Here is a 28,000-nt window from a genome sequence, read left to right as displayed (position 1 = left end):
TATATGTATATGTATATGTATATGTATATGTATATGTATATGTATATATATGGGGCGTCTTGGTGGCTCAGTCGATGAAGCGTCAGATTTCGGCTCAGGTCATGATCTCCCTGTTCATGAGTTCAAATGCAGCTGTTCATGAGCTGTGCTGACAGTTCAGAGCCTGGATCCTGCTTAGATTCTGTGTCTCCCTCTCTCTCTGTGCCTGTCCCCTTCTCATTCTCTATCTCTGTCTCCCAAAAATAAATAAACATTTAAAAAATGAAGTATATATATATATATATGTATATATATATATGTATATATATATGTATATATACACACACACATGACAAAATGAATGGAAGGGGTAGTAGAATCTAATGAAATAATGGAGACTTCTAATTAAATAATGGAAATTTCAAATATACATACTGATGCAGAAAGAAATTTTCCAATGAGCATCTCATCTGACATTTAATATCTTATCACATACTGTATATGCCAGATGACCTGAGGTTTAGCTAGTACTCTGAATGAATTTATGTTTAAAAGAGCTAGTGCTTAAGTTAAACACTGGGAAAGGAACAAATAAATTGGTGTATTTGGTTTTTTGTTTTGTTTTGTTTTGCATGAAAGCTAATTTTACCTGTTTAGAAAAAAAATATCTACTGCTAAATACAAATCACTGACATTTTAAAAATCCATTTTACTTGTTGCCTTTTGATCACATGCAATGACTTTCTGTTTTGTATTGTGACGTTTAAAGCAATGCAAAATTCAAACTGCCCTTCTGAACACTATATTTTCAAATATTTTAACACATTAATGATTTCGCACTGAACCATAGAAATATTTATGCATTCATTTTTCAAAGCATTTAGACTATGAGAAGCTCACAATAAAATGTAAAAAACAAATTGTGATTACTAGAGCATAAGTTGTGTGTGTCTATGTATGCATAATGAAAGGAAGAAAACTGTCTTACCAAAGTAAATTCTTATAGATAATCATAAAATGGAAGGAAGGGACATAATTAATAACCTTCTCCTAGTGTGTTATTTATACAAACCTCTTGACAGGATGAAGCAACAACTACCAAGCCTCAATTTGTGCTAAGTGTTTTCATACAGTAATGGATGAAATAACTCTGAATTTAACAAATTTTCAGATCTGCTACTTTTTATGTCTCCAATGTTTTCCAATTGCACTATCAGTCATCATTTTATCTTTTATCACCTGAGTGATTAAAGATGGGCATCATAGTTAATCACATTTACCTCATAGACTATTCAAATTGTCATAATAAACTTCAAAAATGGCCTCACATGGTGTCATAAATGGAGCCAAATGAGGATTCAGAAGATTTACTCTTTCATATAAATACCAAAGCAAGGCCATCTAACATGTACATGGATTAAGTAATCATCTAAAAAGGTTGGTTTGAGAGGCACTCAGGAAAGATTTTGTCCACTCTTTGACAGAGTTCCTGAAATGGCACATTTAGGATTCATTCCTTTGGTTCAGACATTGGACTTTCTAAAATTCTCATTTTTAAAAAGCAAGTAGCCCTGAAAATTAGAGTAATAGTTTCCAATCTTACCCTTATTCATCACACCTAGCAGATCCATTGATTTTACTATCAATGATCAAATTTCATTACCTACTCCACATTTTCAGTTTGAGTGTTGTGGCCCTGATATGTGACATTCATTATTCTACTAGTTCCTTGGTGTCATCTCCACAATGACAAAAATATCTATCCATGTGATATCTGGCGCTATAATTCTGGAAGTAAAATTTGTATGTACTCTGTGAAATGCTGAAAATGGCCTATTGCCTTCTCATCCCCAGTGATGTTCATTCCATTTAGGGCATTTATTTTTGCTCACATTCATTTCTTTATTCAAATTACAAAAGTATAAATGTTCAGTGGAGGCATTTGAGCCTTTAGTGAAAATTATGGGGCTGAGTTCATAAAAATCTGAAAACAAAACGAAATTTGCGCCCTGAGTAGCTACATTATCTTGGTTATTTCATTGAAATCCAGATTATCATTCACCTCCTGTGCCATGTGTATGTTTGGAAGAGAGTGGCTATTATCAGATATTGCTACTAGAAGTTGTCACATTGTAAAAATTGGCTGAGAATGCCTCACCATTGGTATTCTGTAATAATTCATATCAAATAAAATTTTCCTATAAATTTTGAAATAAATTTCTTTTAAAATCATCTTAGACTAGTTGACATGTTAGAGGTAATTCTTTGACTATTTTTGGTGTATTCTGTGATCTTTCATCACATCAGCTAATATACTAATACGTCTTCTGTTACTTAGGAGACTTTTTTTTTTATGGGATAGTATATTTTAGCCAAATTTGCATGTATAATTTCACACATTTTAATACTCCCACAGCTATTGTTACATGCACCTCCTTATTCCATAATTTGTCCTTTTGATTTTTCTTTTTTCCCTTGTTATTCTTCACTAGACTAGAAGAATATATTACTACTATTACATTTTTCTCAAAAAATAATATATTAAGAAGAAATGTCATTTTAAAATAATTAATTACATATTTTTGTAAACATCACACACGTGGCAAATTAAGAATAGATTTATTGAGTAGTCTTAGGCAAAGGGCGACTTAAAATATATTCCTTATTTGGAAAAATATATTTGACTTTACAAATTCTTAAAAAGTCAAAACTCATAGTGTATTTCCATTGTTGAGGTAGCTAAAGTGTGTTTCTCAGAATAAAACAATATTACTCTAAATAAGTCATGAGATATAATGTACAACATCATAACTATAGTTTATAACACAGTTTTGAATATTTGAAAGTTGCTAAGAGAGTAAATATTAAAAGTTCTCATCACAAGAAAAAAAATTATAACTATATGCGGTAATGGATGTTAACTAGACTTATTATCCTGAGCATTTCCTTTTATATACAAATATCCAGTCATTATGTTATATGCCTGAAACTAAGGTAATGTTATATATCAATTATATCTCAGCAAAAGATAAGAAAAAAATATGACTTGACCCATAGAAATTTGAAATAAATACAAATGAAAATTTAGTTTAAATTCAGCAGGAATGTTCTTTCTTACGTTTCCAGGCCTAAAAATAAACAGATTTTAGTATTGCTTCCTGAAGGAGAATTGGCAATGTGATGACTTGGTAACACTTTGCCTGCATAATAGTAACTGCTGACAATTATGAAGGGAATCACCAAGAACCATTCCTGGGCAAAATATCTCATTAATAATCTTTTAATTTTGCCGATGAGATCATTACTTATATTATCCTCCATTTTGCAGATGAAACAAGTTAAGTAAATTTCCTAAAGTTATATTAGTAGACAAAGTAATTTTCTGTTTTGAAATAGTTGTCTTTGAGGACCTCTCTCTCTCTCTCTCTCCTTCCCTCTCTCCTCCTTTCTCCCTTTTTCCTCTTTCTCTTTCTCAATGATTTCAGATTTTCCTTTAAAACTCATAATATTTCAGTATCTTGTATACTCTTAAGCCTTTAGTCATGTTTGGATATAATCTCCAAGTTCAATATTTATACCCAACAGATGGATCATTACCATGCAAACATATGATACAAAAGATATTGTAGAAATGAGAAAATAGGACACTCAACAGTCATTCCTGCTCAGGATGTTCTTTGCTCAATAGGTACTGGGGGCAGGGTGAGCAGATTGAGGATGTCCACTCCTCCTATTTATTTTCAACAGTGCACTGGAGGTTCTAGATATTGCAGTAAAGAAAAAAAATTCACAACATGCAGATTGGATCTGAAGAAGTAATGTCTTTTTTCATAGCTTATGTAATTTTCATATGTAGAAAATCCCAAGGGGGGGGAGAAGAAAACCAATGAACAGGCTTATCGAAGTTGTAGGATTCATTATGAATATATAAAAATTAACTGCATTTCAAAATATTAGCAACATATCATTTGAAAATGAAATTGGGGAAATCCATTTACTTTTTAAAAATATTTATTTATTTTGAGAGAGACAGAGAGAGAATGAGCATGGGAGGAGCAGAGAGAGATGGAGAGAGAGAATTCCAAGCAGGCTTTATGCTGTCAGCAGAGAGCCTGATGCAGGCCTCAATCTCATGAACTGTAAAGATTATGACGTGAGCTGAAATCAAGAGTTGAACACTTAACTGCCTGAGTCACCCAAGCACCAGAAAAAAAAATCATTTAAAGCAGCATCAAAAAGAATAAACTACTTAGGAATAAACTTAATAAATGAAGTACAGAACTTAAAAACTACAAAACATTACTGACCAAAATTTTAAAAGATCTTAATGAATGGAGACACATTCCATGTACATTAATTTGAAGAATCAACATTGTTAAGAATTCTCCCCAGGGGCGCCTGGGTGGCTCAGTTGGTTAAGCGGCCGACTTCGGCTCAGGTCATGATCTCGTGGTCCATGAGTTCGAGTCCCGCGTCAGGCTCTGTGCTGACAGCTCAGAGCCTGGAACCTGTTTCAGATTCTGTGTCTCCCTCTCTCTGACCCTCCCCCATTCATGCTCTGTCTCTCTCTGTCTCAAAAATAAATAAACGTAAAAAAAAAATTAAAAAAAAAAAAAAGAATTCTCCCAAATCGATCTACAATTTCAACACAATCCCTATCAAAACTTACAAATTTACCCTAATATTTATATGGGATACAAACAACCTAAATTAGTCAAAACAAATTTGGAAAAGCAAAGATAGGGTGCTTATATTACTCAAAACCAAAGCTTACTATGAAGCCACAGTAATCAAGACAGTATGGTGTTGGTCCAAGGACAAGGATATTGATCAGTGGGGAGAACTGGGGTGGTGGGACAGTACAAGAATACAGAAGGAAACACTCTTGTTTTCTATCTGCATTGAACATCTCGGCTCCAGGGGGGAAATACAGCTTCTGTCTACCCCAGAACTATAAAGTCTGCCCTTGGCTCAAGGGTTTATTTACTCTTAATTCATATATTGCCATGGATCCTATTAGCAACTCTGGATGAAATAAAGGAACAAAACAATTTATCATCATCTTATTTCATAACCTACAAAATGCAAAACGCAGAGTCTAAAAATGACATCCCTGATATTAAAATGCTCATTAATTTCAGGATCAGTATAATAACCCTTGTTTCATGACCAGTTCTCAGGTGAACTATGCTGAAGGGAATCATGCATTATTTTTTTTTAATTTATTGGTGTGTTTGTGTGTGTGTGTGTGTGTGTGTGTGTGTGTGTGTTACCTTCTCTCACTTTTGAGTCATATACTCGTACCAGCAAATGCACTTATTTTTTTTTTGAGATTAAATTGCCCAGTCATTTTATTCCCCTCCGTATTAGCAGCTCCATTAGCTGAAAGGATCAGGGCATGCCAAGGTATTAGGAAACAAGAAAAGAGGGGAAAATGCTAATAAGAAAAGGTTAGGCCATGGATCCTTTCCAGTTTAATTTTCCATTTTGCTACCATCAGACAAAATTCTGAGTACTAGAAGCCTCACATATCTGAGCCAAGATTGGTCCTTGATGAATAATAACATATTTAAGTGGCAGATACTGTAGAGAGAGAACTTGCAAATGTGATGAGGACAAAATTTTTTGAAAAAGCCAAATATTTCAGGGACAGTCATTTGAAAAATTATTTTTTAGAATGTATAGCAGTTAAATAGCGATCATTTTGTGAAGGGTAAAGGAACAATCTCAAGGCTGCATTTGCTTTTACTGCTATTGCCTTGTCTTATAAGTAGAGTGATTATATAGATAAAAGTAGTAGCAGAAAATTTGGCCTTTATTTTAGCTTTACAAATTCATTTTCTCAGGAGGAAAAAAAGCAAGCCTCACTTTGAAAAGTTATGTTAATAGAATTGAGTAAATCCTAAAAGTAAAAATTTTAGGTAGAGATGCTAACATCTCCTTATTTGGCAAGATTTATAATTTTTCAAAAAAATTGTAATTTTCCATAAGTGTTATTTAAAATAAAAAAAATAATTTTTAAATAGCTGCTTTCTACTTATGTCCTACCACGTGCTCAGAATTCTTCCGGCTTCCCCTCTGTTATTGTTGACAGCATTTTTATGACGTTGATATACTATCACCATTTAAAAATAAGAATTTGTCATTCATTAAAAAACATTTATGACTCCCCCCAAAAAGCAAGTGACCTGCCTAACACCACTCTGCAAGCCAACACTTTGAGCTAAAATTTAAACGCATTTTGATTTTAAACCACACACCCTCACAGTCCACTTCTATCTTGCAAAGATATTGAAAATATATGCAACTCATATATTCTTGTGCATTCAAATTGGTTCTCTCATTTTTACAATAACATCAGCATTTTTTATCATTTATATATAAAATGTCTATACTAAATATATCATCATGTTATAATAAACGTTAAGAAAATTACAGAAAACTAAAAGTGAAAATTAATATTAAATATAATCCAAACACCTACAGCAATTTCATTTATATGCTTCCAGTTCTTCTGTGAATTTATGTAGGGAGTGCTATGTCGTAGTGCTACCTTGAGCCTGAGCCTGTAGTATTTATTTCACAAGTTGTGAGTACTTTACTCAATTCTCACGAGTCTAAGAGAAAGCACTGTTATTATTCCCATTTTACAAATGAGGAAACTGGCACACTTTCTCGTTTTATCTTGTACATTTACTGCCCCCGACGTGGATTTCACAATTTCTCCCAAGAGTCCTTTTTACTGCTAGTGGCAAATGGTATTTGGAGAACTCAATCTAGGCATTACAGTTACCATTGATTGATTCTATACCTCTTCATTATACGAGGTTGGTAAATAATATTTTACAGGTAAAATACATCATGAGCTCATAGTGACAATTCTAATTCAAACATATCCCACATAATATTTGAATAACAAGAACAACAAAACAGAATACAGAGTTTTGTTTTCCCAGTTCTTTTTTTAAAGATTTTATTTTTAAGTAATCTCTATGCCCAACGTGGAGATTGAACTCACAACCCCAAGATCAAGAGTCACACATGCCACCAACTGAGCCAGACAGGTGCCCCTGTTTTCCCAGTTCTTTTTATCCTTAGAATATCCCACAATATATATAGTCAAAATGCTTGTTTTAAAAGTAACTTGGAGGGGCGCCTGGGTGGTGCAGTCGGTTGAGCGTCCGACTTCAGCCAGGTCACGATCTCGCGGTCCGTGAGTTCGAGCCCCGCGTCGGGCTCTGGGCTGATGGCTCAGAGCCTGGAGCCTGTTTCTGATTCTGTGTCTCCCTCTCTCTCTGCCCCTCCCCCGTTCATGCTCTGTCTCTCTCTGTCCCCAAAATAAATAAACGTTGAAAAAAAAATTAAAAAAAAAAAAAGTAACTTGGAATCGTTTATGTATGCTCATTCCACGAACTAGATACACACTTAGGTTCTTTCTTTTTACTTGGATTTTTTATATTTAGGCATTTTTCCTCCATATAATTTTGTTTTGTAATTACATAAACTAACTACCATCTGTTCCTATCTGTTCCACTCTCTTCCCTCCCCCCACTTATAGGTAAATATTTTAACAATCATATAAATTGTGCTTTCATTTAAATTAATACATATATATACAAATACATAAATACACTCAGAATTCCCTATTTTTTTAAAAAAAACAATAACATAACATTTTTCTCTACTTGTTTTTTTCATTTAAAAATACTTTAATGACCATTAGATCAAAATATATAGCTAGATACCTGAGTCTTTATAGCTGCACAGTATGTCGTTTAGTTACTGCATCAAATTTTATTCAACTAGCCTTTCACTGATGGACATTTGGGTTGCTTCCAGTCTGTTACTATCACAAATAGTATATCTGTCTTTTTTATTTTTTAACCAGTGTGTCATTGAAATGGACTCTTAGAAGTAAAATCGCTAATCAAAGTGTAATTGCATATGTAATTTTGCTAGATATTGCCAACTTTCCCTCCTAGATGTTGTACCAGTTTGTATTCTTGCCAGCAATTATGAGAGTGTCTATTTCCCCACAGTCTTGCCAGCAGAGTGTGTTGTCAAATTTTTGAATTTCTGCCCATTTAATAGGTGAAGAATGTTATTCGCCTGTAATTTCACTTTGTATTGCTTTTGTTTCGTGCCAGGGTGATCATTTTATCATGTGGTTAATAGCTGTTTGCATTCAATTTTTTATGATCCCTCTGTCCATATTTCTAACTTATATCTTCTAAAAAGTTGTTGGTTTCATGCTTCTTTTTTTAGAAGTTATTTGTATGTTAAGACTATCACACTTTGAATCTAATATAAATTGAAATATTTTTTTCTCACTACAAACTTTCTTTCCATTCTGAATATGTGTGTGTGTCTGTGTGCATGCCCCAAATTTTCTTTTTTAATTGTTGTCCTATTCATCAATGTCTATTCTGGCCTGGATTTAGAATAATGGTTAGGAAAGCTTTCCCTACTCAGCTCAGAGAGGACTTCTCTTGTGTTTCTTATGATGCTTATAATATATTTGTATGGTATCATTTGTTACATTTAAACCTATAATCCATTTGGAATTTATAGTGATATATTATGCATAGGTTAGATATAATTACATATTTTATATGGTTTTTTAGAGAAAAGTTTCTTTCCTTCATTAATATGAGATAGCATCTTTATCATTTAGTAAACTTGCATATGTAATTAGATCTCTTTCCAAATGTTCTGTTCACTTTCCCTGGTTTTTCTGAGTATGTGCCATTACTAATATTACACGTTTCATGGTATAAAGTAATGTATGACAAGGCTAAAAACATCTTTCTTGCTCTTTTTGTTGTTGTTCTCAGGGTTTTCTTGTTCATTCTTTCTTGTTTGTTCTTCCAAACAAATTTTATATTTAACTTACTTAACTTCTGAAGAAAGAAAAAAATATCATGAGAAACAGGATTTTTACATAATTGCCAATATGTCACTTCAAAATAAAAAAAATTATAGTATTTTTAAATAAATTGGAAAATGTTGTTAATATTTTTCTCCCCACATTTTATTTTTTTTGAAATTATCCACATTTTACTCCATAGGAATTTATCAGCACGGAAGTTTGTAACAATTTTGTTCAAAACTGATGTACTTCCAAATTCTTCAACACCCAACAGTGTAGACTTTACCATGTAAATCATGCTCTAGCAACATCGTACAATGGTGTGCAGCTGTGTTGCTGTTAATGATGGTCTGCTACTTGACTTAAATAGACTATGGCAATACATCTTTAACTAAAACATTTAGCTTAAAGTTAACTCATAGAATATGTTGATGGAAAAAGTGGTACCAGACGAGATAAGCAAAAAAAAAGGTAATTTTATTCGGAAACTATTGCTTCATTAGGGGAAAAAGGAGAGACCATATCTGGATACCAAACAACTCTGCTAAGACAAAATGTTGGAGAGTTTTTGTGTTGGAATGGGGAATTGTAGGCCACAAGTGTTCCTAAATAGCTTTGTCTAATACGAAAGTTAACTTTCTCCTATATTCACCACATGTGTAGTTTTACAACTTGGAGCATGTTCCCTCCTATCTTCCACAGAAACTAGGAGAGCGGGTGTAAGGGTTAAATTGTACTATAGGGCTAACGCTTAGCTTGAAATATAACAACTTTGTTCTGACACTGAAGGTCAAAAGATAACAACCTTGCTTTTACTCTTGTAAATCATACTTCATACTCTTGTGAATCAGGCTTTACCAATGAAGGAAACAAAACCTCAAAAAAGAGCATCAGAGACAAGGTCAAGGAGATCCACTGGTTGCAACTTAGCAGCAGAAAGTCTAAAATAATCACCTCATTCGACAACTGTTTCTGACTCATCTGGCAACTGTTTCTAACTCATCTGGGAACTGTTTCTCTGTTCTGTTCCCAGATAACGATAAAACGATGTGATCGGCTTTAAAAACTCTGTACCCCGGCTGTTCGGGGCCACACTCTTATCAAGAGTGTTGGTCCCAATCGGTCAGCCTTGCCTCTCATTGTAATAAACTTTGTTGCAACTGTCACTGGTGCCCGTAGCATTCTGTTTCAGGAGTCGCGTGGATGCAACAGGGGGTACTGTCTTCCTTGATGATTGCACTTCATAGGGATTGCTCCCAGGTCCTTGGGGAAGACGTTCCTGGGTTGTAAAACCTGCAAGAGGCCTTTTACAAGATTTATATTTCAGAGGGACAGTGAGAATTTACCATTACAAGTTTTCTAAAGTGAAATGCTCCAAGAAAAGGGAAGTTAGGGGCCTGAGGCAAGAAAGCAAAACCTGTCTAAAGTTTCGGCAAAAAAGTAATTAATTAATTAAATTTAGGCAACCTGAGGGAACAGTATGTCCATCTTGGTCAAATATTTTGTAACACACACGCGCACACACACAGTCAGTATTGTGTGGTGAGTAAGTGAGGGTAGATGACCTACATAATTCACAAGGCCTTGGGCAAAATGAAAATGCAGCTTCTCCTGTTCAAAAATTAAGAGTTTCAAAATGGCAGCTGCAGAACATTAAACTCAGGGCTCTTCTGAGTATGGAGCCCTGTGCAGTGACACAGGTCACATACCCACAATGCTGGCCCTGAAGGCAAGGTTTGAATCCAGATTCGCTGGCTATTGGAGATTGAATCTTGACCATTCTAATCATTAACTGGGTGACACTCGCATGCTTACTAAATCTTTCTGAACTCCAGTTTCCTGTGAATATTTGGGGAGGAGACTGAAAGGGCAACTAGTTGTTGGTGATCGCTAGTTGTAGTAAACCATGTAAAATTCTCAGAACAGTGGCACTTAGCAAGAATTTGAGAACAAACTTTTATTTTAAAAAATACAAATAAATTGACCTTCACACAAATATATTTTACAGGTTTTTCACAAACATTTTAATATGTTTAAAATTAATTTACTTCATGGAAGTTTAAAAAATTGGCATCTGTTTATAGTTATAAATCTATTTTGTGCTGTAGGTTTTATTATATTTTTTCACCCTTAGAATATTAAAGAATAAAGCAAGATTCAAGCTTCCCCTCCCCCCAAATGATAAGTCTTTTGGCTCAATACTTGTTTTTGAGAGAGAAAGAGCAAGAAAGGGGGCACATGGGTGAGGCTGGGGAGGCAAGACAGAGAGGGAGAGACAGAATCTTAAGCAGAGTCTGTGTCCAGCAGTGAGGCCAACACAGGGCTTGATCTTATGAACCCTGAGGTCATGACCTGAGCTGAAAAAGAGTCAGATGCTTGGGGCTCCTGGGTGGCTGAGTTGGTTGAGCATCCGACTTCGGTTCAGGTCATGATCTCACAGTTGGTGGGTTCAAACCCCATGTCGGGCTCTGTGCTGACAGCTCAGAGCCTGGAGCCTGCTTCGGAATGTGTGGCTCCCTTCTCTCTGCCCCTCTCCCTCTCACACTCTGTCTCTCAAAAAATAAATAAATGTTAAAAAAAAAAAAGAGTCAGATGCTTAGTCGACTGAGCCACCCAGACGCTCTTCAATACTCTTAATTGTATAAAAATATTTTTACGTTATTTAAAAGTATGAAGATTATTTTGTACTAAAGTTTTAAAGATACTTGGAACTTCATCTTGATTTCCCACTATGATGAATAAATGTATCTGCTTATGCTAGCTGAAGAACTAAAACTTCATTATACAGTTTTCTGTTAAGTATTGCACACATAAGATTGGCTATGTTTTTCTACAGTCACAAATACACCAAACTCCTCAGTAAGTCAAAGCTGCAAACACCAAGTTCTTGGAGACTGACTAGTTTCCTACACACTGTCCTCTCTCAGAGCAATGAAACCATCTTACTAAGTCGTGCTGTGTTATTTTTGTACTATTTTATGAAATAAAATTTACTGTTATTTAAGATAGGACTCTAAAATTAAAATCATTATTTAGAACTCCTCATTACGTTATCTTGGTCAAGTTTTATACTTAGTTCGGTTTCAGAAATTGCACTGTGAGGGTTTCTCTGTTTATGTAGCAGCTCACACAACGTTTGAATAGACAACTAATATTGTCTTTGTCAAAGTTTTGATAAATTTTCTAGCAAAATCATCTATTTCAAAGATAATTCTTTAACATTTTATGGTGTTCAGAAAATAGAAACCTATTTGAGCGCTCTATCGCTTCTTTACGCAAATATAGTGAAGCTTATAAAAATCGATCTCACATAAACTTTCCAAACTACTGGAAGAACTACATTTTGTTTGTACCTTCTCTAAATCAGATTTTAAGTTTATTTTTTATTTTTTAAGTTTATTATTTATTTTGTGTGAGAGAGGGAGCAGAGAGGGGCGGTGGTGGGGGTGGGGGGAGAGAGAATCCCAAGCAGGCTCCACACTGTTAGTGTATAGCCTGATGTGGGGCTTGACCTCACGAACCATGAGATCATGACCTGAGCCAAAACCGAAGAGTCAGAAGTTAAATTGACTGAGCCACCCAGATGCCCCTTAAGTTTATTTTTAATAAATAAGTTCATATTTAGACTTCTGTTTCTGTATGTTTACCTTAATACTTGAAGAAAATTTATCTTTTATAAATTTTTTATGAGAAAATTTGATTATCAATCAAGTTATCCTAATTTCTATTCCTCCACTTTCTGTAGGTTTTTTGACTTATCTCCTCCTAAATTCTTGTATTCTTTATTCTCTCATATGATGATAGTACAGTGAATGAGTATATACATTGCTCAAAGGACAGATTTGATGCTGATGTTGTAATGTTTCCTTGTTATTAACCTACAAATGTTTAGCATTTGTAGTTTTGAAATTTTTTTTGAATTGTGTGCAATTTGGAGTCTCTGTACGAACTTGCATATTTGTGAGGGCAAAACAAGGGCAGAGGCAGCAACACTCTCTCCATTGTCCCAGTTTACAGATGAGCACCCAAGAGGCAGATAGAGATAAGGTTCCAGCTTTCTGATACTTTTCCAACCTATCTCTATTGCAAATAACAAAGCCAGTAATGCCAAAAACAGAAGAATGAGTGGGCTGTGTTCTCAATTCTGGTTCATAATTAGCAGTAATTAGTTTATCTGCGAGTGTTTTCCTTCAAAATTCTTTTGTGTTTTCTTCCTTTAGTGTCATCCTGGATGATCTAGTGAGATTTTGAATGAAATGCCACTGGAGGTCACTGGACAGATACTATTTGAATGCAGAAATCAGCAATTATCTTTTAACTAGGTAAAGAAAGAAAGAATTGTATTATTCTAGCAAGTCTTCCTTCAAATTAAGCAAATTATTTTAATTGTTAATAGACAGTCAACAGGACCTGAATTAAATCACTTGCCAATAATTCTGCCTATGAGCTGAAGTCAGTTTATTCATTGGTATTTTTTTAAACCACAGAGTAAAACTTCTACATTTTAACTTTTGATTTGATGTCAGTGGTTAAGTTTTTTTCACCCTGAAAATGACTATAGCAATCTCCAGTGTTCCTAAGTGTAAATTTCACTTATTTGAGGCTCAGTAACTCTGGTTTCAGTTTCCTACCCAAAGCTACAAAATCACTTTGAAGAGCACCATATAACTAAATTAAACCCTCAAGTCATCAAGCTGGGAATGTCACACCCAGGAGGGTGCTTCGGTGCTTCTTGGCAGCTACTTCTGGGCTCCAACAAGAATTTCCCAGAGCTGAAAGCATTCTCGGGCTCAGAGACTTCATGGAACATAAACCTTTACTTCAAAAATAAACTTTGTATTTTGAAAACAAAACATTTATTGTTTGTGTAAAAGGTCCCTGAGTTTTGTGAGGAAACATTTTAACAACTCCGGTTTATAAAAATACCGTGAGACAATGATTACAAATGTAACCTTCACTTTAAAAGAGCAAAAGCAATTTGGGCCCCTTGGTTTTAACATTGTGTTACTTGGCTGGTTGCACAGAGCACCCAGTCGGGCACAAAATGATTTCCGGAACTCTAATTTTTTACTTTATACTTTTTATATGGATTTTTATTTCTTAGTGACTAGCTCTTCCTCTCACAAATGAAGGAAGAATTACAGAATGTGTTCATACGTACATGAAATATTGTGAAATTTTAAAAAGGAGGCAGTTTAGTTACAGCTGTTTTCGAATAAATTTGTAAATAATATCTAAAAGCAACTTATTACATACAGGGCTGCCATATTTCACAATGCAGTACAGTGTATTCAATATAAGAATAAAAATTAAATGTATTAGGGCCCTTATAACTAAGAAGCCGTTTGCCTTTAAATAATGGTTGCAGATGGTTTCTACTATTTCTGTTAAAATTTCTACAACCTGAGTTATTACAGTCTAAAATTTAACATTTTTAAAGCCACATAGAGCTTATATACAGATTTTGTACATTTCTTTCTCCAATAACCAAAATAGTGGAGTAACTGCATAGATACTAATATTCTGAGTAGATGCTAAGTTTTGAGCAATATGGTTTGAGAGTACATTTAAATAATATTTCCAGGCACTCTTAGCTTTATTTTCAAAGCATCGACACAGGAGTGATATATAAATGATCGTGAATTAATAATAATAAACTATCATTCTTGAAGCAGAAATTTTGATCCTGGCTCACTCTATTTACTGAATAATCACTTCTGGACACTATTTTTTTTTTTTTCTGAGGAATTTTATAATGTAAGGCTATTCTTTACTCCATAGATGTGGATTATACTATATTCATAATTCTTTTTAAATGAAAGCCTTCAATATGATCATTTCCTGGAAATGGTACAGGAAAAGACAGAAAGTGAAATGATCAAGGTAGGGTATTAACATTAGGGTGATGATATTTCCTTTCTGAGGAAGTTCTCAACTCTGACCTTGAGAAATGTGTGACTCCACTGGACAAAGTTAAACGGGCAAGGAAGTCTCTATTTTTAAAATTTTTTCCAACATTATTGAAGCATAATTGACAAATTAAATTGTGTTTAAAGTGTACAAAGTCATGATGTGACATATGTATACATTATGCAATGATTACCACAGTCAAGTTAATTAAATTAATTGTATTTACTATGTCATATATTTGATTGGTTGTTGTTGTTGTTGTTTTATGAGAACACCTAAGAACTACTCTTGTGGCAAATTTGATGTATACAACACAATACAGTATTATTTTTTTAACGTTTATTTATTTTTGAGACAGAGAGAGGCAGAGCATGAACGGGGGAGGGTCAGAGAGAGGGAGACACAGAATCTGAAACAGGCTCCAGGCTCCAAGCTGCCAGCACAGAGCCCGACATGGGGCTCGAACTCATGAACCTCGAGATCATGACCTGAGACGAAGTCGGCCGCTCAACCGACTGAGCCACCCACCCAGGCGCCCCCACAATCCAGTATTATTAACTATGGCCACCAGGCTGGACACTAGGTTCTCAGGATTCATTTGTTTTTAACTGAAATTTTGTAACTTTTGATCACTGAGCAGGGAATGTGGGGCAAGCTGAGGGCAAAGTACAAGCTAGCACCCTGCCCCCAGGAGGGAATGGAGTGATAATTCCTCTGATACTCCTGGCTACCTAAGAACAAAGGAAATGGGTGTAAGTGCTTGTCATAGTGATGTGGGAAACTAAGGCAAACAAGAAATTAAATCCCCTTACTGCCTGCAGCCCATTGAGAAGTCCTTCAAACAGGCTGAGTGACCGCCCTCTAAGAGTTCAGTCAGCTACCTTGATGATGACACTTTGGATAGTGGCAAACTATCCTGACCCCCACACCCCCAGGATCCTGTAAGTCTACTTTAACATATAGAAAGTTTCCTTTGGAGACTTACTTCCTTTATCTCAACTCCCCCCAAGATATATGCTGGAAATCATACTCCAAGCTTATGGCCCCCTGATATACATCTGAAGGGTCTCATGACTGAGGTTTTACTAAACAGTAATAAACAGCTAGCCCCTCAAGGTCCTGGAATCCTTGCTTCCAAAATTCCTTAGAGACTTACTCTATCCCTGACCCCCTCCCAACCTGAGGTTATATAATCAGTTACCTGTCATGACCCCATGCAGCTCTTCCTGCCCATTGGGTCCTGTTCCCATGCTTTAATAAAATCACCTTTTTGCACCGAAGACATTTTCAAGAATTCTATCTTGGCCCTTGGCTCCAAACACCCCACCATCACCTCTAAACTTCTATCTCCCCATTTCGCTCAACCTCCAGACCCTGACAACTCCATTTCTACTTTCTGTTTCTGTGAGTTCAACTTTTGTTTGTTTAGATTTTATACATATGTGATACGATACATTTATCTTTGGCTTATTTTATTTCACTTAGCATAATGCCCTCCAGTTTCATCCATATTATTCACAAATGGCAGGATTTCCTTCTTTTTTACGGCTGAATAATATTTCATTGTGTATATATACAACAATGAATTTAGCCATTCATGAAATGAACAAAATATATCTTTGAGATACAGATATATCTTTGAGATACTGATTTTGTTTTCTTCTGAGATATACTCAGAAATGGGATTGCTGGATCATAGGGTAGTTCTATTTTTAATTTTTGAAGGAAACTCCATACTTTTTTCTATATTGATTCTACCAATATACATTCTCACCAACAGTGTACGAGGGTTACCTTTCTCCATATTTTTGCCCACATTTGTTATTTCTTGTCTCTTTCATAATAGCCATCCTAACAGGTGTAAGGTGATATATAATTGTAGTCCTGATTTGTATAACTGTAAGAAATGTTTTTAAGAAAACCTATTGCGATAAGAGAGGCCAGAACTAAAGTTTGAATTCAATGCCACTGAAATAAAAGGCTAGAGAGGTTTTAGGAGCTGGAATGAAGGGATGATAACCCACCTGTGTTCACTAATTGACTCTACCCAAAGGAAAGGTACACTCTCTCCTATCCTCAAGGCAGGAGGTAGTTTTACAGTGTGAATCATGGCACCTGCCAAATTAGGCTCACACTCTCTTTAGGAGATTGGGAAAAGGCGGGGGTGGGGGGAGAGGGTTTGTTGTTTCCTTCATGATTACATTTCAAAGAGATGGTTCTCAGGTCCTTTAGGAGAGACATTCCTGAGTTGTGAAACTGGCAAGAGGCTTTTAGAAAGATTTACATCTCAAAGGGGCAGAGAAAAGGTTTACAATGACAAGTTTTCTAAAGTAAATGCTGTAACAAAGGGGGAGCCAGGTGTCTATAGCCAGGAAGAAGCCTGTCTAAAGATTAGTCAAGATGAAGAAAACATTAAGGCCATTTTGGTCAGTGAATTCTCTCTTTGAAACTAATGAAACATTATTAATCAGAAACTAATCACATTTCAAATATTCCTCAGGCACTGTATAAATAAAGGATAATGTGGCAGGTACTTTTAAAAGTTGCAGAATTATTTCAACTCTACCTAAAAACTTTTTATTGAAGCATTGTTTATAGTGTTAGAGAAAAATCTAGTAACTAACTGTCCATTGGTAAGAAAATAGATGGGGCGCCTGGGTGGCGCAGTCGGTTAAGCGTCCGACTTCAACCAGGTCACGATCTCACGGTCCATGAGTTCGAGCCCCGCGTTGGGCTCTGGGCTGATGGCCCAGAGCCTGGAGCCTGTTTCCGATTCTGTGTCTCCCTCTCTCTCTGCCCCTCGCCCGTTCATGCTCTGTCTCTCTCTGTCCCAAAAATAAATAAACGTTGAGAAAATAGATCAACTATGATGCACCCACACTATGGCACATTAAATGGCTATTGAAATGAATGTAACATACCTATATCTATTTCCCTTATAGAGTATCTAAGACATATTATTACTTGCTCAGGCCAAAATACCTTGGAGCTGACATCTCTCTCACATCCCACTCCCAGTGGTCAGCAAAGCGTGTTGGCCCCGACTTCAAAATATGTCCACAACTTGATTAGTTTTCATTACCTGGCCCTGTAATCATCTCTAATTTAGACTATTGCAATAGCCTCTTCATTGGACTCCCTGCTCCTGGACTTTTTCCTCTCCAAAAATATATTCTCACAATGCAAAGTCATCTTTTAGAAGCTTGAGTCAGATCAGTGAGTCCAGTCACATCACTAGTGACCCTGTGTAATCTGGCCCATTTCCTCTCTCTTCGTTTGTTTGTCTTGCTCCTTCACTCAGCTCCTACCATACCAGCTCCCTTCGTAGTCCTTATATTCGCGCCCCAGTAAATTTGCACAGCCTGTTTCTTACGTCAGAACTGAGTTACTTTTATTCCAAACACTCACCCCATTTGACTCTGCACCACCTCACATTATGCTAAAATCTCACCTTCTCATTGTATCACCAGCTAGACCTCAGGACCTGGCCTTTACTGCCCACCTTCTTGTACTCACTAACCTTTGTCTTACATTTCCCCCTAAGATCTTCTTTTTGGCTTTCCTCTTAACTCAGGGAGATGAAACCAGAAACTATGTTCCAGTGATGGTGACTGCCCTGACAAGACCTCCCGCTGGTCCAGACTGCCCAGACCCTTTGAGAGAAACTTGATCCAAGCCTGCACAGATGGGCCATGGAGTGACCTCTGGAATAACCTACAATTACCTTTACTTCATTATAATTCTAAAATCTTTGCCCAAGGAGGACCACCAGCCTCATTGACAAAACACACAATGTATGTATAGGCATGTTTCCTTAAGGCACATGTGTGACCTTATGCCTGCTTCTGCATACAATGACAAAGCTTCCCTATCTAAATATTCACCCTAACCCTAAACAGAAGGAACCCATTCACCCTCTCTCAGGGAGTCATGGCTTTGGAAGCCATTCCCCTGATCTCATTTGCTGTAAGCAAATTTTCTTTGTGGACAATTCAATCTGGTATAGTTCCTGACTCAACAAGGAGCAAACTCATGTTGGTTCAGTTACAGTTGAACTCAACTTGAACTGCCCCAGTTTAAAATGCAAGCTGCTCATTTTCCCAATGCACGTCTAACCCCCTTATCCTGGTGGCTTTTATCACTTCCTAGTAAACTTGTTATTTACTTAACTATATGTTTATTATTTATTTTCTGTCTCTCCCCACTAAAATTAAATTTTCACAACACTTGTTTATTCATGGTGTTGCATAGAACAAAGCCTGGCACAGAAGCCACTCATTAAATTCTTGTTGAATACATGAATAAATGAGACATGAAAGTCTTTGTCACCAGAATAAGGTGAAAAACCCATGTGAAATATCAAATCATAGCTCAGTGTCTTACTTATTCCCGAGTATGCTTTTTTAGTAGTATTAAAAATCTAACAAGTATTGTAAATATACAACAATCAAAAACTTTTAAAAATTACAGTTCTAATATTATGGACTTTGCTAACTGCAATATATGTGATAAAAGTTAGGCATAATAAGTCTACAAATGTGATTATTCCTAGTGCAATTTCTATTATTGATGAGGGAGCATAAGGCAAGCTGACAGGCTGCAAACACCCCCAGCCCTGTCCCCAGGTGGGATATGTGTGACATTCCTTGGGCACTCCTGGCTGCCCAAGAACAAAGGAAAGGGGGTAAAGAAATGGTTAACTGAGACCATAGTCTCCATCTACTGACAAATTCTTATCAATAGCCTAATCTCCAGAAACCTATAGACTCTGTTGCCTGGAGCCCTAACATCACCCCTCCATAGTGATGTGGGAAATAAAGGCAGAAGGAAACGGCAGATAAAACTCAATTTCCTTATAACATTGACAAATACTTGATTCTGGCAGAGTAAAACGTTGCTCCAGGAACTCCCTCTGTCTTAATGCTAACGCCTTGCTAGAGGGAAACAACCTTAGCCGGACAATAGCTAGGCCTCCACTATCCTGGGAGTCTTCTTTAGCATATGGAAATCTCACTGGAAACTTCCCCTGGACTTTACCTCTCCGAATTCCATAGTATAGAACCAGTCTCTCCTCATGGTCCCAGGGCAGCTCTTGCTGCCCCCGGGTCCTGTCCCCGTGCTTTAATAAAATCACTTTAAAAAAAATAAATAAAATCACTTTTTTTGCAGCAAAGACGTTTTCAAGAATTCTCTCAGTCATCGGCTCCGGACCCCGCAGCCCCACCGTCACCCCAAAAACCTCATCATTATGAAAAACAATTACCAACATAAGTACAGATATAGGTCAAAACAGAAAACAGAAACTCAAAATAAGAAATATCTTTTGACCCTTCATACTTATTGGGATGGAACTATGATGACATGTTTCTTTCATAAAGAATCTACACAAATCAAACAAAAATAATATTACTGGTTATTTATTTGTGTACCCTAGACAGGATTATTAATTTGGGCAGAAGAGTGTTTACTGCTACTCCAGGAAAAAAAAAAAAAGAAAGAAAGAAAGAAAAAAGGAATGTGGCAGTGTACTCAACTGACTCATATTTTTTTAAATTATTGGGTCATCTAAATTAAAATAAAAATATAAATAAGCTAAGGTAAAGCCACCACAGGAAATAAGATTCTGGAACAATTTCTTGGACTTTTACTTTTTCTACTTAAATTGATTCCTCTTAAGAAGGTTTTTTTTATATATATATGATAACATAATTTGTGTGATAATTTATTATTTGATAATTTGTTTAATTTGCTTAAGAATCCTATCTGTATAAATAAATGCTATGACATTTTTCTTAAAAGACTGAATGTATTTACTTTTCTTTCCTCTTTGTTTTGTTTTTAAGATATTCATGTGAAAGCATGAACATGAGAGTGTAACATGGGTAAACATTTAGGGGAAAAATGATTTTGAGCTACATGGATAGTCTCCTCTTTAAAAAATAGAAACAAGCAAATAGGGGTGCCTGGGTGAGTCTGCTGGTTAATGTCAGACTCTTGATCTCGGCTCAGGTCATGATCTCATGTTTCATGAGATCAAGCCTCATGTTAGGCTTGGCACGCTGAAAGTGCCAAGCCTGCTTGGGATTCCCTCTCTCCCTTTCTCTCTGCCTCTCCCCTGCTCCCTCTCACTCTCACCCTCTCTCTCTCTCTCTCTCTCTCTCTCTCTCTGTCAAAATAAATAATTTTTTAAAAAAAGCAAATAAAAAGCTCTACCAAACAACATTATCTAGGACTTACTTTTTCTTTCAAGATTTTATTTAAATTCCAGCTAGTAAACATATAGTGTAAGAATACAGTGGAATTCTTAGAATTTAGAATTTAGTGATTCAGTCTAGGACTTGCTTTTCAGTAGTTTATTTGTTCTTGAACTTGTCTGAGTTAAGCTAAAATTTTTTGACTGAGCCTTCATCAGCTTCCAAGAAATAAGATGTGAATAAAGGTGAGAAGTGGAAATACATTATGATATACTAAAGCTACCTTCTGGGAAATGTATATATGAAAATGACAAATTTTATATTTGCTGTTGGAAGTGACAATAAAGAAAGCCAGTATCTCACAGCACCTGAGCCCTGAATATCAAGCAGTGAGACAAACAGATCCTAATGTCATATTATACAAGAGACAGTATTCAGTAAGCAAGGATTATATGCCTTCGTCAAATCATAGTTCTTGGTTACAAACAACAGAAATTTACTCTATGTAAAGTGGAAGAACAGAGCCAGAATCACTCTACAGGAAAAGGCATCCCATTGGAGAAACCTAGAAGCCAACAATAGCACCACGAAGGTATTGAACTGACCTTGTTTCATTGTGCCACTCTTTCAGCATGGTTAAGGGATCTCATATGGCTATGCCCTGGAGATGGCCAGGGTCTGGCCTCTTGCCTATGCTAGTGGAATAGGACACTGTCTCCCACCAAAGTGCCTAAACAGTTTGTTCTATAAGTGTTAGATGTCTTAGATGACATAAATCTTTTAAAAAGTCTCCAACTACCTTTGTCATTAGTGTAATTAGATGATAAAAGACTGCAATGAAGAAAAAAAAATCTAATTTGTTAACCATCTCTCCTTTAGCAAGCACTGACAGAGAAATTAGTTTATAACCAATTAACTTACCTGGTAACAACTGTTGCTTTGTGGTTTAATAGATTTTGTATTATTTCCTTCTCAGGAACTGAATCTTTAATTTGAAATATTATTTAAAAGGCAATTAAACATAGTAGTAGTTTTTGATCATGAATAAAACCCTCTTATGATGAGGTAATGTGAAACATAGCAGAATTGCTTGGAACCAGTTTGAGATCAAATTCTAGCTCAATGCCTTGCCTGTGCATGGACTTGAACACATTTTACCCTCTGCATCTTAGTTTGCTAATCTGAAGAATGAGAAGAATAATATTATCAATCTCAGGAAGTTTCTGTGAGGACTGAGTTTATATCAGTATGAAGGTGCCAGCAGGTGTCAGCACCATACATCCACTAGCCATCACTATGCTCTTTGCCTCTGCCAAGTGACTATGATACCCGTTCACATGCTGGAAGGATGGGGTAACATTGCTATAATTGCATTCACATTGCTCTTTTTTTTTTTTTTTTGAACATTTCAAGATGTTAATCTAGATGTCATTTCGATGTGTGCCACAAAAGGAGAGTTGTTATTTTAGTTTCAGTGATTTTACCGGTGGCCATCTGGCACATTGGAGTTCATCCTCAGGTGAAAGCAGGGGCCCTGAGTTGTTGTTCCAACTATTCACTACAACTGGTTACAGCTCTGGGCAAGCTTACTGACCCCCAATTACCTCATTTACGAAAGGAAAAGCCAAGAACTAGATCTTTAACGTTGCTTAGGCATTCTTCAGTGATGGCGCTACAGAACAGGGAGGGGTAAAAACACTCTTGAAAACTGAGACTATCACAAACTCTAGAAAATGGCTTGAGGTTAAGAATTTTAAGCACTCTTAAGAAGTCACCTGCTAGGTAACTGAACTTACTCAAATTTATAAGTAGAAAACCTGGGAGTGGGGCTGGGGAAGCAAATCATCAGGGAAAACAAAACAAAACAAAACAAACACAAAAACCCCAGTCATGTTAAAGGGAATAGAGGTATGGAATTTAATGAGAAAGTAAGCGACCTTTGGCATCTGCGTAGATGAGCCTTGCAGCTGGCGCATGCGCAGTTCACTCCCTGCGCTGCTGGCCTGGGGCAATCCCGACCGTGCGCCGCCGCAGCGATTCCGCCAGAGCTGACTTCCAGGCCTGGCGGGTCCCTGAGGGGAGACGCCGCTGCCACGTGGTGACTCAGCGCGGAAGGCCAGGTACAATGAGAAGGGCTGGAGTTTGCTTCGTAGGCGGCATGGACCAGACTCCTCTGGTGGTTCTGGGACGGGAAGTCTCTGGGCCAGGGCACCCAGGTGTTGCTCATCCCACGGCTTCCTTGCAGCCCAGGTGAAAGTCTCAAGAAAAGAAAGGAAGGAAGAAAGGGTAAGTGAAAAAATATTTAAAAAGTTGTAGTGATGGGGCGCCTGGGTGGTTCAGTACGTTGAGCATCTGACTCTTGGTTTGGGCTCAGGTCATGATCTCCCCTGGGGGTGAGTCATGGCTGTCTGCATGGAGCCTGCTTGGGATTCTCTGACTCTCTCTCTGTCTGCACTGCCCTTGCTCACGCTCTCTCTCTCTTTCAAAATAAGTACATAAATTAAGACAAAATTCGTGATGAAATATTGACCTTTAATACACAAAGAAAACCAACAATTTAAGGGAAATGAGCCTTTAAGAAAAGAAAATAAGTAAATTAAATTAACTCCGGGTAGAGGCTTGGTAAACCTGAGTGTTCAATGATGTAATAACCTCATCTGCTTTCATGGTTCAAGGTGTCATTGACATGCCTGTGACAGAATAATGTTTGATGTGTAAAGCGATTGTGTTTTGTCTTTTTTAGTTTTCTTCTTGTGCCCTTGCAGGTAGAGAGTGACTCTGAGTGTGCTTCCTCCAAAGAGAGATGTGGTAGGCAGTCAGCAGATATGCCTAGGTCTTTGGTTTCTTTGTTCCAAGAGCTTTGGAGAAACTTAGTGTTTTCAGTAGAGGCAGAAAGGTCTGAGACAACAAGTGGGAACAGACTGGAGCTTTTCTCCAACTAGTATAAAAATAAAAGTCTCCTCGGTTGGAGGAAGGAAGGAGGTCAGTTGCAGGGATGCCTGTAAGTGAGAGGGCAGAAGGTCTCTACGTGAGACCAAAGGGAGTGAAATAACCTAGAAAGAGAAAATGCCTGTGTAATCCTGCCAGGCAGGTGGCCCATGGGCAACCCTCCAAAGATTCCTGGTGCCAGAATATTGCAGAAGCAGCCAGGTGTACCCTATGCCACCCCAAAATGGCACCAGAGTAGCAGAGGGGGCTTCAGAGTCTAAAGTGACCGTGTGACGAGAAGGAGACACGTGAACATGGACTCCACAAGGACAGGAACTTTACCTTGTCCTCTTCTGTTTCCCCAGCCCCTAGAACATGTCAAGCACATAGTTAGATGCTCCGTTCATATTTGCTGTATAGTAAGAGATGTGTAATATGGGTGAGAACAAGATGTCTCCTAGAAACCCAAAGGGAAAAAGACCAGCTGGGAGGATAGACCCGGCAACGTAATCCTTCTGGCACATATTCTGGAGGACTGGTTGCTTCCATCATCTTGCACCACCTCTGCCTTGATGACCAAGTACTACATACTCATCAAGGAATTTAAATGCAACCTCAACAAAGTTGGAGAGAGATGTGCTGGAGATTAGGTTTTTGCCACCTTTCCAGAATGGAATTTCGGATGAGAAAGTAGCTCGTTTATTTTTCAACAGTTATTTATTGAACCCCTATTATGTGCCACACACTGTTCTAGACACTGGGGATATATAAATAAATCAAAATAGAGTTATAGAAACAGAAAGTTACGTTTCTTATGCAAAACTAATGTTTTTAATCCCTTCAAAAAGCCAGGTCCTATTTAATGTATTATGAGTAATAACTCCAGAGAACCCTCAAGTAGGTATTATAGAATACATGATGACAGATGGAGCAACTGAAGCAGAGAACAGTTAAGTATTTTGCACAAGATCACAAAAATGGAAAGGACTCATGATTTGAACCTAAGCCATTTGGATCTAAATCTCATGCTCATAACTGACTTTATGAACTGAGATTTATGTTCTCTGTGTCCTGATGACTCAAAACTACATCTGTAGCCAGGACCTCTCTCTTGGACTCTACATCCCTAAATGTTTACTGGATAGCTCTAATTAAATATTCCATAGGTACTTCAAATTCAGTTTGAACTGAACTCAAAAAATAATAAAAACTGAACTCAACACCTATCCTACCAGTTTTGCTTGTTTTTATTTTCATTATTTTATTATTTTGTTGTTGTTTTGTTTTGTTTTTCCTCGGGGGAAGGCATCCCTCTCAGTCTTGTTGGCCACTCCAAAAATCTGCTATTCTTCCTTTCTTCCTTCTGTCTCCCTTACTCCCAGCCCAGCCTACATCTCATCAAACACCAGATCCTGGTGCTTCTTACTAATATCTGATAAGGCTCTTGCTATCGGTGCACTGTCCTCTCTTGTTTGTATTATTTTAGTGGCCTTTAGGCTTGTTCCTCCAATCCAAACTTGTGCTTTACACAATCCAGCCAAACTACCTTTTACAAAACAGAAATCTGACCATTTCACTTCCATGTCACTGTGGCTTCAGGATGAAGCCTAATTTCCTTGAACTACCATATGAAACCAGTCATAACATGGGTCCACCTGGCTGTCCAAGCTGCCACCTCTCACTGTTTTCCCTTTCAGTCTTACTGAACTAATTGGAATCCATCAGATGCACACACTACACCTTTGCAAATAACTTGTTTTATTAAAAGTATCCTTTATCATCTTAATCAGGTTAAAGCTGTTTTATTGTTATGGCCTCAGGGTAGATGTCATCTCTTTTGGGAAGTCTTTCTTAACTTCCCCAGACTAAGTTGAGTGCCCATTCTGTGCTTATTACTGTTTACTCCTCTGTCTTCTAAATACCACACTTTCTTTGGGGCCTAGGACTGTATTTTGGTAGTCGTCTATCCTTATTTTTCAGCATAGCACTTGCTACATAGGAGTGCAATTACAAAAAAAAAAAAAAGATGTTGAATGAATGAAAATATAATTACATTAATTAATTCCTGCTGGGGAGTGAGTAAGGAACGAACCAATCCAAATATGGGAGAGAACATTTTTAAAGCAAAATTTGGCATAAGAGGATTGTGAAATTAAAACAAAGTGGGGTCATAAATCTTACTCTAACTAGATCAAATTGAGCATTCTGATGTTCTGTCAGCCAAAATGCAAAGCAGCAGCCACAGCTGACTTTTCCTTGAAATCCAAAAATAAAAACAGTTTTCCCTGCATTAGTTCATTTCACTAACAAGTACTAACAATTGAGTATATCAGCTTCTAAAGGAGCAAAGTTGATCAGATTAAAACACTTATGAACAGGACTTAAACCAATAGAACCATTGAATACAAAATATTCCTTAGAATGATTCTGGTCAGCCAGGGACTCAAATATCTGGCTAAGGTGATTCAATCTGAATATATGCTGAGGAGTAAGTACTGTATAAGAAAATCTCCCTTCACTGGGGCACCTGGGTGGCTCAGTTAAGCATCCGACTCTTAATTTCAGCTCAAGTCATGATCTCATGGTTCATGAGTTTGAGCCCCATGTCAGCCAGGCTCTGTGCTGGCAGAGCTTGGGATTCTCTTTCTCTCTCCCTTTTTCTTTGCCCCTTCCCTGCTTGTGTATGTTCTCTCTGTCTCTCTCTCTCTCAGAATTAAAAAGGAAAAGAAATATCCCTTCAGGACAATAGAGATCTTACCGTGGTTTTTAAACTCTCTAGTTATACAAAGTTAGATAACTCACTTTATTGTTCTTGTCCTTAAATTGAAAATAACAACGTCTTTTCTGTCAGTTGCCTGGAATATTGTGAGGCTCAAGTGAGAGAAAAACAGAGAATTCTTAAAATCTAAGGTGTGCCAAAGTATTTGAGAGTGTGGTTTCTCTTGTTTGAAGACCAGTGAAGTGAAGGTTAAAGCAGTGGTTCTCAGAGGGTGTGTTACCACCCTATACGGTGCCTTTTTTAGAGACCTGTGTATCAATTTTATTTCGCAATAATAGGAGCTGCTGAAGTTAGATCTGAAGTGGTCAGTGATACAGGGTGGTCTATAGTGAACAGAAAAGTCTTGTGTAATGAAGAATTCTCTAGCCTGTGTTAAGAAATATTCTTTGGCCTACAAAAAGACTTTATAATGTCTTGAAGTTAATAAAAAATCTGTTACTATCATCAGAAGCTAAAACAAGGGCCTCTGCAGGGGCGCCTGGGTGGCGCAGTCGGTTAAACGTCCGACTTCAGCCAGGTCACGATCTCGCGGTCCGTGAGTTCGAGCCCCGCATCGGGCTCTGGGCTGATGGCTCAGAGCCTGGAGCCTGTTTCCGATTCTGTGTCTCCCTCTCTCTCTGCCCCTCCCCCGTTCATGCTCTGTCTCTCTCTGTCCCAAAAATAAATAAACGTTGAAAAAAAAATATTTTTAAAACAAGGGCCTCTGCAAATGTTTGTCTGCAGCACAAGGATGCCTAACCAAGGGGCCAAGTAAGGCCAAAGTCCAGCAAAACCATGTGCCCTGGCTGACGGCTGTATTCAGAAGGAAAGGGTACCTTTTAAAAAATTCACCATACGTGCATATGGAATTTAACTCCATTACATGTATACCATTAATATCTTTTTGCACTGTTTAATATACATTGAATTTTAAGAAAGGCATCTACCATGTAAAACTAGGGAATATTGTGCTTTGGAAAAATCTAACAAGATTTTTTCACCATTAAGAAAAAAATCATATCCCAAAGGCAATCGATTACGGTATTTGAGATACCAAAATCTCTGATTATCAGTCTGTCTTGTCTAGCTACTGTCTATCTATTATTTATCATTTATCTATCTTGAGCATCTAATTGAAGAGGACTTCTGATACTCAGTAGTTACCCAATAAACTTTAGTTTTTAAAATTTCTTCCTTTAGAACCCTAAGTATTTATTCAGAATAATAAAAAGACAAATGCTTTCCCACCTGATTTCCATCAGTTAGAAATAATTCTTTGTTCTGTCAAAGAGGTGAAATATTTCAGATAGTACTTGGGTTGTGAGTGGATTTGAGGAAAATCAATATGATAACAAATGCTAT

General features: G+C 37.0%; 1 long non-coding RNA gene across 1 annotated transcript; it reads left to right on the top strand.

Moving 5' to 3' along the window:
• The first annotated feature begins 13,068 nt into the window (after nucleotides 1–13,068).
• On the top strand, nucleotides 13,069–20,068 carry LOC121019146 (uncharacterized). Its single transcript, XR_005785472.1, has 3 exons — nucleotides 13,069–13,170; nucleotides 18,333–18,552; nucleotides 19,928–20,068. It is a non-coding gene; the product is annotated as an uncharacterized LOC121019146 (long non-coding RNA).
• The last annotated feature ends 7,932 nt before the right edge of the window (nucleotides 20,069–28,000 follow it).

The sequence above is a fragment of the Herpailurus yagouaroundi genome, unplaced genomic scaffold (assembly GCF_014898765.1).
Source record: "Herpailurus yagouaroundi ecotype Mexico unplaced genomic scaffold, PumYag 221, whole genome shotgun sequence".
NCBI classification, from domain to species: domain Eukaryota; kingdom Metazoa; phylum Chordata; class Mammalia; order Carnivora; family Felidae; genus Herpailurus; species Herpailurus yagouaroundi.
The sequence above is the reverse complement of the archived record's forward strand: the minus strand, read 5'-3'. Positions and strand labels throughout refer to the sequence as shown.